Source organism: Coregonus lavaretus (assembly GCF_964263955.1).
Source record: "Coregonus lavaretus genome assembly, contig: HAP1_SCAFFOLD_2902, whole genome shotgun sequence".
NCBI classification, from domain to species: Eukaryota; Metazoa; Chordata; class Actinopteri; order Salmoniformes; family Salmonidae; genus Coregonus; species Coregonus lavaretus.
The window spans coordinates 34,323-45,000 of NW_028165226.1; the positions used below are offsets into that span (position 1 = coordinate 34,323).

The 10,678-nt window shown below is 44.2% G+C and overlaps 1 pseudogene across 1 annotated transcript in view; it reads right to left on the bottom strand.

Moving 5' to 3' along the window:
- LOC311116107 (sodium- and chloride-dependent GABA transporter 1-like) overlaps positions 1–10,678 on the bottom strand; it is a 26,454-nt pseudogene continuing 15,776 nt past the window's right edge. Inside the window, exons 7-14 of the transcript in view lie at positions 10,039–10,142; positions 9,543–9,667; positions 8,518–8,630; positions 8,041–8,172; positions 7,735–7,837; positions 2,079–2,179; positions 1,098–1,265; positions 1–96 (exon numbers count right to left, since the gene is read on the bottom strand). The product of the transcript in view is annotated as a sodium- and chloride-dependent GABA transporter 1-like (transcript). The remainder of the gene's footprint in view (positions 97–1,097; positions 1,266–2,078; positions 2,180–7,734; positions 7,838–8,040; positions 8,173–8,517; positions 8,631–9,542; positions 9,668–10,038; positions 10,143–10,678) is intronic.

Below are 10,678 nucleotides of genomic sequence, written 5' to 3' on the forward strand. Positions count from 1 at the left end.
TTAGACGGCGGCTTCGCCCACACTTCCTGTGTGTGAATTCTGGTGTGTGACGGCAGCATGTTCCCAAGGTGCGCTGGTGGTCATCTTGTGCCAACGCTGTTCAGGACAGACAGGGAACCAGCAATGAGGGATACTTTCAACTACAGTTTAAAGGTGATTTCTCATAATACTTTCAACCAGACCTGGATTCAAATAGCCTTTGAAATCTTTAAAATATGTTGAGGGTTTGTTTGAGCCCACCTGGAATTCCAGTTGGGTAGTGTTTGCCCATCTTTTGGGACTATTCTATTGGTTTATTGTGCCAGGCAATCTCAATCATGCACAAATGCCATTTGAACGCAGGTCTGCTTTTCACTACAGCATAAAGGTGATATTTTCCATTATAATGGGGCTGTTGTTTGATAAATGACGTTTCATAGCTAAGGCAATTTATTTATTCTTCTCATGTGTGAAAGAGGTGGGTTGAGGGGAAAAACGGAGAGAGAAGAGGTGTATACAGAGATGAAAGTCGTGTTTGAGAGCATCAATTCTACTCAGTAGCTGATCACTGACTAAGCAGACTGACTGATCTACAAATCATAATGAAAAGTTATTAAGGATACAAGGTGATTTGTAGATCAGTCAGTCTACTTAGTCAGTGATCAGAGACTGAGATTGAGTGAGTGAGGGGAGAGAGAGAGAGAGAGAGAGTGAGTGAGTGAGTGAGGGGACAGAGAGAGAGAGTGAGTGAAATGGGACACAGAGATAGGGGGGGACAGAGAGAGGGGGGGCAGAGAGAGAGTGAGAGAGAGGGGGGGGGGCAGAGAGGGAGAGAGAGAGAGGGGGGACAGAGAGAGAGAGTCATAGAGGGAGATAGAAAAAATAAAGAAAACGGAAGGAGAGAGCAACTGAGAGAGGTAGAGATGTCTAGCCAGTCCCCAATCTCTCTCTACCCCTTCCCCTTAGCCCCAACCCTCGATATTTGTAGATCTGTATAGTGGAAGCAATATGGTGCAAGCATCTACCTATCCAGACCCTACAGACATGCTATTATTGAGGGGTTAGGGCCAAAGGGGAAGGATATGGAGCAATGTGGGATCTGCTGGTTGACTGTGTACCTGTTTGATACTGCCCTTGGAGGTGCAGAACATGTAGATGACATAGCCCGGCACCAGAACCATGGATGACAGAGACATGACCCAGCCAATCCCCTGCCCCCATGCCGGGTACACGTACTTCCCCAAGGTCAGGGGGGTCATCTCAATGGCACTGAAGGTAAACACTCCCTGCACACACAGAAACATTTACCTCACATTAAAATAGGTGACGCTCCAGGCCAACTACATCGCAGATGTATACCAGATCTCCCAACCCCGGCCGACGAGATAGGACAAGCCGATCTGGCCGGCTGGCCAGGATGGCCAAGTCAGTCTGATAGGACAAGTCAACCAGATAGGACAAGTACAACGGCTGGCCAGATAAGACAAGCCGGCCAGATAGGACAATAAATGGCCACTCTAAATTGTGCAGTTTTGTCACACAACACAATGCCACAGATGTCTCAAGTTTTAAGGGAGCCTGCAATTGGCATGCTGGCTACAGGAATGTCCATCAGAGCTGTTGCCAGATAATTGAATGGTAATTTCTCTACCAATGTCGTTTTAGAGAATTTGTCCAAACGGCCTCACAACCGCAGACCACGTGTATGGCGTCGTGTGGGCGAGCGGTTTGCTGATGTCAACATTGTGAACAGAGTGCCCCATGGTGGCGGTGTGGTTATGGTATGGGCAGGCATAAGCTACGGGCAACGAACACAATTGCATTTTGTCTATGGCAATTTGAATGCACAGAGATACCGATATCCTGAGGCCCATTGTCATGCAATTCATCAGCCGTCATCACTTCATGTTTCAGCATGATAATGCACAGCCCCATGTCGCAAGGATCTATTCACAATTCCTGGAAGCTGGAAAAAAATAAATACATAATGCACTATATAGGAAATCGGATGCCATTTGGGACGCAACCAGTGTTTGATTTCCCTGGGGATTTAAACACATTGACAACCAATGAGAAGCCTGAATGGAAATGGCAGTTACCAGGCAGATTGCCGGAGTGAAGAACTTCCAGCAGAGCTTCCACCAGCCACAGGGCCGATAGCCGATCATCTCTTCAATGTCCCCATAGAACTTATCAGCTCCTAAGAGAGAGAGAGAGAGAGAGAGAGAGAGAGCGAGAGAGAGAGAGAGAGAGAGAGAGACAGAGAGAGAGAGAGAGAGAGAGAGAGAGAGAGAGGGAGAGTGCATTGAACAAACTACACAAGGTGACGGTTTAAAGGTTATATGTCAAGACAGCCCAAAAGTTATCTGTAGGCTATATCCCAAGTGGGACTGTTGATGTGATTTCGAGTTAGCTCGGTAGTTAACCTGCATTGACTTTATAATGCCAGCTGTTGTTGATTGTCTCCGTGAAGTGAAAACTTGGATGAGCAATAACTTTTTAAAACTAAATTACCACAAAACTGAGATCATGCTCATGGGCCCCAACTCCCTCATCAAGAAACTGGGTCAATCCACAGGTTTAGTGGAAAATAATTAAGGAAAATATATTTGATAAAGACATTTTCCTTTATTATTTTCCACTAACCCTGTGGATTGACCCAGTTTCAACATATTCAAACTTCAACTGAGTCCTCACACACACCAGACCTTGGGGACCACATCACCCCCACCCTCATCAAACTCCACTGGCTCCTAGTTCAATACAGGATCATCTTTAAATTGCTCATGCTCACCTATAAAGGCACTCAATGGACTGGCGCCCACATACCTTACTGACCTCCTGCACCCTTACACTCCCACCTGGCTCCTCTGACACTGGCCTCATCACCATCTCTCACGCCAGGCTCCGCTCCATGGGAGACCCGGCTTTTAGCAGTGCAGCTCTCCAACTCTGGAACTCCCTCCCTCTCCATGTCAGAACCTCACAATCCATACACATATTCTAGTCCAAACTAAAGACACACCTCTTCACACAGGCTTACCCAGATTCTCTGTTGTCTTAGCTTTTATCCTCCGTCTAGTTCACTTTCCTGGTTAGTCTGTCATCATGTTTAGTGTTCTCCCTGGTCAGTCTGTCATCATGTTTAGTGTTCTCCCTGGTCAGTCTGTCATCATGTTTAGTGTTCTCCCTGGTCAGTCTGTCATCATGTTTAGTGTTCTCCCTGGTTAGTCTGTCATCATGTTTAGTGTTCTCCATGGTTAGTCTGTCATCATGTTTAGTGTTCTCCCTGGTCAGTCTGTCATCATGTTTAGTGTTCTCCCTGGTCAGTCTGTCATCATGTTTAGTGTTCTCCCTGGTCAGTCTGTCATCATGTTTAGTGTTCTCCCTGGTTAGTCTGTCATCATGTTTAGTGTTCTCCATGGTCAGTCTGTCATCATGTTTAGTGTTCTCCATGGTCAGTCTGTCATCATGTTTAGTGTTCTCCATGGTCAGTCTGTCATCATGTTTAGTGTTCTCCATGGTTAGTCTGTCATCATGTTTAGTGTTCTCCCTGGTCAGTCTGTCATCATGTTTAGTGTTCTCCCTGGTCAGTCTGTCATCATGTTTAGTGTTCTCCCTGGTCAGTCTGTCATCATGTTTAGTGTTCTCCATGGTTAGTCTGTCATCATGTTTAGTGTTCTCCATGGTTAGTCTGTCATCATGTTTAGTGTTCTCCCTGGTCAGTCTGTCATCATGTTTAGTGTTCTCCCTGGTCAGTCTGTCATCATGTTTAGTGTTCTCCATGGTCAGTCTGTCATCATGTTTAGTGTTCTCCCTGGTTAGTCTGTCATCATGTTTAGTGTACTCCCTGGTCAGTCTGTCATCATGTTTAGTGTTCTCCCTGGTCAGTCTGTCATCATGTTTAGTGTTCTCCCTGGTCAGTCTGTCATCATGTTTAGTGTTCTCCATGGTTAGTCTGTCATCATGTTTAGTGTTCTCCCTGGTCAGTCTGTCATCATGTTTAGTGTTCTCCCTGGTCAGTCTGTTCTTATGTTTAGTGTTCTCCATGGTCTTTCCGTCATCATGTTTAGTGTTCTCCATGTTTAGTCTGTCATCATGTTTAGTGTTCTCCCTGGTCAGTCTGTCATCATGTTTAGTGTTCTCCCTGGTCAGTCTGTCATCATGTTTAGTGTTCTCCATGGTTAGTCTGTCATCATGTTTAGTGTTCTCCATGGTTAGTCTGTTCTTATGTTTAGTGTTCTCCCTGGTCAGTCTGTCATCATGTTTAGTGTTCTCCCTGGTCAGTCTGTCATCATGTTTAGTGTTCTCCATGGTTAGTCTGTCATCATGTTTAGTGTTCTCCCTGGTCAGTCTGTTCTTATGTTTAGTGTTCTCCATGGACAGTCTGTCATCATGTTTAGTGTTCTCCCTGGTCAGTCTGTCATCATGTTTAGTGTTCTCCCTGGTCAGTCTGTCATCATGTTTAGTGTTCTCCATGGTCAGTCTGTCATCATGTTTAGTGTTCTCCCTGGTCAGTCTGTCATCATGTTTAGTGTTCTCCCTGGTCAGTCTGTCATCATGTTTAGTGTTCTCCATGGTCAGTCTGTCATCATGTTTAGTGTTCTCCCTGGTCAGTCTGTCATCATGTTTAGTGTTTTCCATGGTTAATCTGTCATCATGTTTAGTGTTCTCCATGGTCAGTCTGTCATCATGTTTAGTGTTCTCCATGGTTAGTCTGTCATCATGTTTAGTGTTCTCCATGGTTAGTCTGTCATCATGTTTAGTGTTCTCCATGGTTAGTCTGTCATCATGTTTAGTGTTCTCCATGGTTAGTCTGTCATCATGTTTAGTGTTCTCTCTGGTCAGTCTGTCATCATGTTTAGTGTTCTCCCTGGTCAGTCTGTCATCATGTTTAGTGTTCTCCCTGGTTAGTCTGTCATCATGTTTAGTGTTCTCCATGGTCAGTCTGTCATCATGTTTAGTGTTCTCCATGGTTAGTCTGTCATCATGTTTAGTGTTCTCCCTGGTTAGTCTGTCATCATGTTTAGTGTTCTCCATGGACATTCTGTTCTTATGTTTAGTGTTCTCCCAGGTCAGTCTGTCATCATGTTTAGTGTTCTCCCTGGTCAGTCTGTCATCATGTTTAGTGTTCTCCATGGTTAGTCTGTCATCATGTTTAGTGTTCTCCCTGGTTAGTCTGTCATCATGTTTAGTGTTCTCCATGGACAGTCTGTCATCATGTTTAGTGTTCTCCCTGGTCAGTCTGTCATCATGTTTAGTGTTCTCCCTGGTCAGTCTGTCATCATGTTTAGTGTTCTCCCTGGTCAGTCTGTCATCATGTTTAGTGTTCTCCCTGGTCAGTCTGTCATCATGTTTAGTGTTCTCCCTGGTCAGTCTGTCATCATGTTTAGTGTTCTCCCTGGTCAGTCTGTCATCATGTTTAGTGTTCTCCATGGTCAGTCTGTCATCATGTTTAGTGTTCTCCCTGGTCAGTCTGTCATCATGTTTAGTGTTCTCCCTGGTCAGTCTGTCATCTTGTTTAGTGTTCTCCCTGGTTAGTCTGTCATCATGTTTAGTGTTCTCCCTGGTCAGTCTGTCATCATGTTTAGTGTTCTTCCTGGTCAGTCTGTCATCATGTTTAGTGTTCTCCCTGGTCAGTCTGTCATCATGTTTAGTGTTCTCCATGGTTAGTCTGTCATAATGTTTAGTGTTCTCCCTGGTCAGTCTGTCATCATGTTTAGTGTTCTCCCTGGTCAGTCTGTCATTATGTTTAGTGTTCTCCCTGGTCAGTCTGTCATCATGTTTAGTGTTCTCCATGGTCAGTCTGTCATCATGTTTAGTGTTCTCCCTGGTTAGTCTGTCATCATGTTTAGTGTTCTCCCTGGTTAGTCTGTCATCATGTTTAGTGTTCTCCCTAGTCAGTCTGTCATTATGTTTAGTGTACTTTTATACTTACTTATTTTAATATGTGATTTTATTACTTTCTATCCTGCTGATCTTCTTGTAAAGAGACTTTGGGGGTCGTGAAAAGCACTTAAAATAAAATGTATTGTTATTATTAACTGTAGCAGTACAAATGGATAGTGTTTAAACGGGATGTACAGTGGGGAAAAAAAGTATTTAGTCAGCCACCAATTGTGCATGTTCTCCCACTTAAAAAGATGAGAGAGGACTGTAATTTTCATCATAGGTACACGTCAACTATGACAGACAAATTGAGAAAAAAAAATCCAGAAAATCCCATTGTAGGATTTTTAATGAATTTATTTGCAAATTATGGTGGAAAATAAGTATTTGGTCACCTACAAACAAGCAAGATTTCTGGCTCTCACAGACCTGTAACTTCTTCTTTAAGAGGCTCCTCTGTCCTCCACTCGTTACCTGTATTAACGGCACCTGTTTGAACTTGTTATCAGTATAAAAGACACCTGTCCACAACCTCAAACAGTCACACTCCAAACTTCACAATGGCCAAGACCAAAGAGCTGTCAAAGGACACCAAAAACAAAATTGTAGACCTGCACCAGGCTGGGAAGACTGAATCTGCAATAGGTAAGCAGCTTGGTTTGAAGAAATCAACTGTGGGAGCAATTATTAGGAAATGGAAGACATACAAGACCACTGATAATCTCCCTCGATCTGGGGCTCCACGCAAGATCTCACCCCGTGGGGTCAAAATGATCACAAGAACAGTGAGCAAAAATCCCAGAACCACACGGGGGGACCTAGTGAATGACCTGCAGAGAGCTGGGACCAAAGTAACAAAGCCAACCATCAGTAACACACTACGCCGCCAGGGACTCAAATCCTGCAGTGCAAGACGTGTCCCCCTGCTTAAGCCAGTACATGTCCAGGCCCGTCTGAAGTGCATTTGGATGATCCAGAAGAGGATTGGGAGAATGTCATATGGTCAGATGAAACCAAAATATAACTTTTTGGTAAAAACTCAACTCGTCATGTTTGGAGGACAAAGAATGCTGAGTTGCATCCAAAGAACACCATACCTACTGTGAAGCATGGGGTTGGAAACATCATGCTTTGGGGCTGTTTTTCTGCAAAGGGACCAGGACGACTGATCCGTGTAAAGGAAAGAATGAATGGGGCCATGTATCGTGAGATTTTGAGTGAAACCCTCCTTCCATCAGCAAGGGCATTGAAGATGAAACGTGGCTGGGTCTTTCAGCATGACAATGATCCCAAACACACCGCCCGGGCAACGAAGGAGTGGCTTCGTAAGAAGCATTTCAAGGTCCTGGAGTGGCCTAGCCAGTCTCCAGATCTCAACCCCATAGAAAATCTTTGGAGGGAGTTGAAAGTCTGTGTTGCCCAGCGACAGCCCCAAAACATCACTGCTCTAGAGGAGATCTGCATGGAGGAATGGGCCAAAATACCAGCAACAGTGTGTGAAAACCTTGTGAAGACTTACAGAAAACGTTTGACCTGTGTCATTGCCAACAAAGGGTATATAACAAAGTATTGAGAAACTTTTGTTATTGGCCAAATACTTATTTTCCACCATCATATGCCAATAAATTTATTAAAAATCCTACAATGTGATTTTCTGGAATTTTTTTCCTCATTTTGTCTGTCATAGTTGACGTGTACCTATGATGAAAATTACAGGCCTCTCTCATCTTTTTAAGTGGGAGAACTTGCACAATTGGTGGCTGACTAAATACTTTTTTTCCCCACTGTATGTATGTAGAAAATAAGAAAAGTGCAGAATATAGATCCTATATTCTCCTAATGGTATAGAAGCTGACAGTGTCCTACCATAGAACCAGGAAATGGAGACGGTTTCGAAGAAGACAAGGAAGAGGAGGCACATCCCGCTGGCAGAATAGTAATCAAACAGCTTGAAGACGTACAGACCACCCTGGGGAAGCATCGCAGCCGTAGAGGCTTGTTAAAAGGCTAAACACACACACACACGGGCACGCCCTCATACACACACAAATATACACACAAAGACGCATAAACACATTCTCTCACACAAACGCTAACCCTAAACAAACAGTACATCCACACACACAATCCACACACACATTCACACACACACACACACACACACTGTGTTACCTGTGTGATGTTGGAGAAGCCGATGAGGAAGGACATTAGACAGACGCCAAGGATGAAGACCTTCTTCCTCTTCCTCAGCACCATGGGGAACTCATCCATCAGAGCTGTGATGAAGCCCTCCACAGTACAGAACTACAGGCAGAGCACACAGGTTAACACACACACACACACGTTGGTTCACTCAGGTCTTGCACCAGAGACCTCTAACAGGCGAGCTAGCTTCTGCAGGGTCACCTGGACACTCACTTTTTGTGCATTCCGTTGAAAATTGAAATAACTGTGGGAATTCTATGCAACATCTACTCGGTAGCAACAAGCCACTTGTCACATGTCCACCAGCCGTTCTGTTATTCTCTTTGTTCTACTGTAAGGAATTGTAATGTTGGCTTGTCTGTTGTCTGTCTGGTTCCCACCACTAACACCTCTCTTCCCTTGGTAGTTATCTGGGAGTCACGTGACTCTAGGTGGGATCCTCACCTGGCTGTCCAGCCCCAGCATCATCAGCATGGAGAAGAACAGGATGGCCCACAGGGAGGACATGGGCAGCTGAGTCACGGCCTGGGGATAAGCCAAGAACGCCAAGCCTGGGCCTAGAGTTAGACACCACCCCAAACACAGTGAGCTAAGTCTGGGTCTAGAGTTACACACCACCCCAAACACAGTGAGCTAAGTCTGGGCCTAGAGTTACACATAACAGTACATCAGTGAGCCTCAGCCCACAGTGCATACTCACACTCAAATGGACACAGTACTGCACACCATGATAATTATTGTACCATATGAAATCTCTTCTGTTGAATAAAAGCTTATATTTTGATGTTCCTGACAAAGTGATATAACTTCAGTCCTTTATTGTATCTTACATGCATCTAAGAAACCAATACTATACTTGGCTTCCTTTTTTAATTGATGAGTTGATTAGGAGCACTATGATCCCTTTTCTCATATGTCAGAAGAAGTGCTGCTGATTTTCATTCTTCCCCTCTAATCAGGGACTTATTCAGACCCTCAGGCAAAAGGTGATTGGAGTCTGTGGCCAATCAGTGGCATTAATCAATTAATTACTTTTACTGTATCAAGAAGAAGATACCCAGTGCTAGATTGACACTATAGGAAGGTGTCAAACTCATTCCACGGAGAGCCGAGTGTCTGCGGGCTTTTGCTCCTCCCTTGATTGATGAATTAAGGTCACTAATTTGTGAAGACCTCCCCTCACCTGGTTGTCTAGGTCTTAATTGAAAGGAAATACCAAAAACCCGCAGACACTCGGCCCTCTGTGGAATGAGTTTGACACCCCTGCTGTAGAGTCTGAACATCCTTTATATTTTATTATATTTTATTTTGACATTGTCCTTTCCAGCACTGTTCCAGCAACTATGTTGGATGAGTAATTAGACCAGGGTAGTACAGCTCGGTTTGACTCTATAGTGTTAATCAGGAACAGCTGACTCTGATGTGAATAACAGTGAATGCTGCAGTAGGGTGAGTTAACTGTACTGTACCTGAGGCAGCTAGCTCCTGGACAGGCTTCTTGGTGATGTACGACATGAAGCCCACAATGGAGAAGATGACAAAGCCCGCAAACATGCTAGTGAAGGAGTTTATACAGCACACGATGAGGGAGTCCCTGACAGGAGAGAAAAACACAACCCATGTTTGGTATTGGTAAGGAGACAGGACACCATAATGGAACACCACGGAAGACAATAACAAGAAAAGGATAGAACAAATGAAAGGGAGAGGAACGATGGAGTGGAACTCAGAAGTATAGAATCAAAGCAAATAGAATGGTTCCATCATCTAGGTTTTTAACATGTAACAGAAGTCGTTTGATGAGCCTTACCTGAAGATGTGCGTTAGCTCCCTGAGAAAATGCACAGGCTTTAGCTCAGAGGGCTAACAGTCTTGATGCACACATGACAGGAGACCCAGGTTTGAAACCAGTGGGTCACTAACAGGGGCATAAGGCATAAAGGAGAGGCTGTGGGGGTTTCTTACCTGTATACATCGTTGTTGAAGGAGTTGTAACTTCCCAAGGCAATGAGCGAACCCAGACCCAGTCCATAGGAGAAGAAGATCTGAGTGGCAGCGTCCAGCCACACCTGGGAGAGTAGTCAGACAAAAACACACACACACTCACAAAGACATACCGAAATACACACACACTCACAAAGACATACCGAAATACACACACACTCACAAAGACATACCGAAATACACACACACTCACAAAGACATACCGAAATACACACACACTCACAAAGACATACTGAAATACACACACACTCACAAAGACATACCGAAATACACACACACTCACAAAGACATACTGAAATACACACACACTCACAAAGACATACCGAAATACACACACACTCACAAAGACATACCGAAATAAACACACACTCACAAAGACATACCGAAATACACACACACTCACAAAGACATACCGAAATACACACACACTCACAAAGACATACCGAAATAAACACACACTCACAAAGACATACCGAAATACACACACACTCACAAAGACATACCGAAATACACACACACTCACAAAGACATACCGAAATAAACACACACTCACAAAGACATACCGAAATACACACACACTCACAAAGACATACCGAAATAC